Source organism: Cebus imitator, unplaced genomic scaffold (assembly GCF_001604975.1).
Source record: "Cebus imitator isolate Cc_AM_T3 unplaced genomic scaffold, Cebus_imitator-1.0 Scaffold552, whole genome shotgun sequence".
NCBI classification, from domain to species: domain Eukaryota; kingdom Metazoa; phylum Chordata; class Mammalia; order Primates; family Cebidae; genus Cebus; species Cebus imitator.
The window spans coordinates 753,067-755,678 of NW_016107867.1; the positions used below are offsets into that span (position 1 = coordinate 753,067).

The 2,612-nt window shown below is 46.4% G+C and overlaps 1 pseudogene; it reads right to left on the minus strand.

Moving 5' to 3' along the window:
* Positions 1-6: 6 nt before the first annotated feature.
* LOC108293920 lies at positions 7-1,659 on the minus strand (annotated as a pseudogene).
* Between the last annotated feature and the right edge of the window lie 953 nt (positions 1,660-2,612).

Below are 2,612 nucleotides of genomic sequence, written 5' to 3' on the forward strand. Positions count from 1 at the left end.
AACATTTATTTTTGTACCTTTCCTCCTATGTGTATTTCAAGTCTTTCTCACAAGGCCCCAGGAATCTCCAGATTCAATTATGTCCCTGGGCTTGTCCACTGCTGCAGGAGTCTTAGGGAGCCTTGTACAGATGCTAGAGTTACTCAATTACCAACATTAAACCCTAGGATAAGAGATGCAGCAAAGCAGGATTCCTTCCTCCATGGAATATGCTGATTTCAGATGAGGCAGCAGCCAATGTAGAACACGCTGGAATTTTTCCTTGGAACTGGACTGTGATGAGAGGTGCTTGCCATGAACATAAGCTACTGTTTTTTTCTTTTTTCTTTTGCGACAGAGTTTCGCTCTTGTTGCCTAGGCTAGAGTGCAATGGTGAGATCTTGGCTCACCAAAACCTCTGACTCCGGGGTTCAAGCGATTCTCCTGCCTCAGCCTCCCGAGTAGCTGGGATTATAGGCATGGGCCACCACGCCCCGCTAATTTTTGTATTTTCAATAGAGATAGGGTTTCGCCATGTTGGTCGGGCTGGTCTTGAACTCCCGACCTTAAGTGATCCGCCCTCCTCAGCCTCCGAAAGTACTGGGATTACAGGCATGAGCTACTGCACCTGGCCAGCTACTGTCTTTTCTTTGACCCTTCCTTTCAAGTTTTTAAAGATAAAGCAGGAAATAATCTTCTCTGAAGATACTTAATACAAATTCTCCAAATCCAAAAACACATGCTTCCACTTCATTGATAAAAATTTATTGCAGTTTGGCACCTGGTTCTAGTTCAGCTGGCAGATGAGCTGATTGATGCATTCACCTCGATAGCCAGGTGTGCCCATCTCCTTGAGGAAGCCCACTCTATTTTTGATAGCATGATGCGCCACCGAGACGTGGAAAGGGCGCAAGAACCATGAGATCTCCTGGAAATGCTTCCCCGGGAAGGCAATTTCATGAATGAGGTCTTCCAAGCAAATGACACCAAACTTCCCCAGGTGCCCCTCAATCACTGTGTTGTCTGTCAGAGAGATGGTCTTATTCTTGACCCTGGCTTGTCAACGTTTCAAAATGAGTTCCAGGACAGACTTCAGATTTGGAAATCCCCAGGTTACATAAGGTTCCACTATACGCAGCATTTTTAGGTTCTGGGGGGTGACTTTTACAAAGATACCACTAAAAATTTTCTTTAGGCGAAGTCTTGCAATGGTTCTCTGCACCAGTAAACTCACACCATCAATCCTTTCAATGCGTACGACAAAGGCCAAAGAATGTTTATGTGGCAATTCCAAGGTGTGAGGCTTCACTTCTAGTCGTCTGATGAGCACCTTGTCACGTGTCTGCCGCCAGGAATCATGTAGGAATGATTCCAATCACTTAAACCTGGGCCCTTTTCCTTTCCTCTGCTCCTTCTTTGCCAAAAGTGCCTGCTTTGCCTAAGTGGCTTTGAGGGCTTGATAAGCCTTCCTCTTTTTCAGGAGATTTTCTGGAACCAAAGATATTTTTCTTTGCTCTTGCTCCACCATCTTTCCAGTGTAGCAGCTACTGATCATGCGCAATCCCGCCACGTGGGGAAAAACCAAGGGTGTTCTTATAAAAATGGAGTCTCACTCCTTTGGCAGGGCAGGAGTCACAGGCTTGGTCTAAGGAACCATTTTCTGCCTAGGCTTCTAGAGCAGCAACTGGGCTGAGAGGCTTGGAGTTTAGAAAAAGGAGATGAGAATCCTTGAGCCTCCGTGGGGAACAGGAATGTGACAGTAACAATGGCTCCCATTTACTGGGTCTTCCTAAGGTGGCAGGCCTTGGGCTAAGTGATCGAGATACAGGTGAGATATATAGATATATGAGATAGATGGATAGATGCAGGTATTTATACACATATGTATTCTAGGCTTTTAGCCAATGCCCTACTCTATTTTTCTAGAATTTCAGACAGGAGTTTTCTTAGAGATCACCTAATTCTTTTAATTTAAGGGCAAGGAATAATTTGTTTATTCATTTAACAATCATGGAGGTGCCATTCTATGCTAGGTCCATGCTGAACTCTTAGACAGAAAAAGGCCAGGCATCGTGTAACCCCAGCACTTCGGGAGGCCAATGTGGGAGGACTGCTTGAGGCCAAGAGTTGGAGACCAGGTTGGACACCACAGTGAGACCTCGTCTCTATAAAAAGTTAAAAAATTAGCCTGGCGTGGTTGTCCTCACCTGTAGTCCCAGCTACACAGAAGGCTAAGGTGGGAGGCTGCCTTGAGCCCAGGAATTTCAAGGCTACAGTAGCTATGATCATGAAGCTGCACTCCAGCCTGGGCAATGGAGCGAGACCCTGTCACTTTTAAAATAAAAAAAAGAAAGAAAGAAAGAGCGGCCGGGTGTGGTGGTTTACGCCTATAATCCCAGCACTTTGGGAGGCCAAGGCGGGCAAATCACAAGGTCAGGAGTTCAAGACCTGCCTGGCCAACATGGTGAAACCCCATTTCTACTAAATACAAAAATTAGCTGGGCATGGTGGCATATGCCTGTAATCCCAGCTACTTGGGAGGCTGAGGCAGGAGAATCACTTGAACCGGGAGGCGGAGGTTGCAGTGAGCTGAGATGGCACCACTGCACTCCAGCCTGGGCAACACAGCGAGA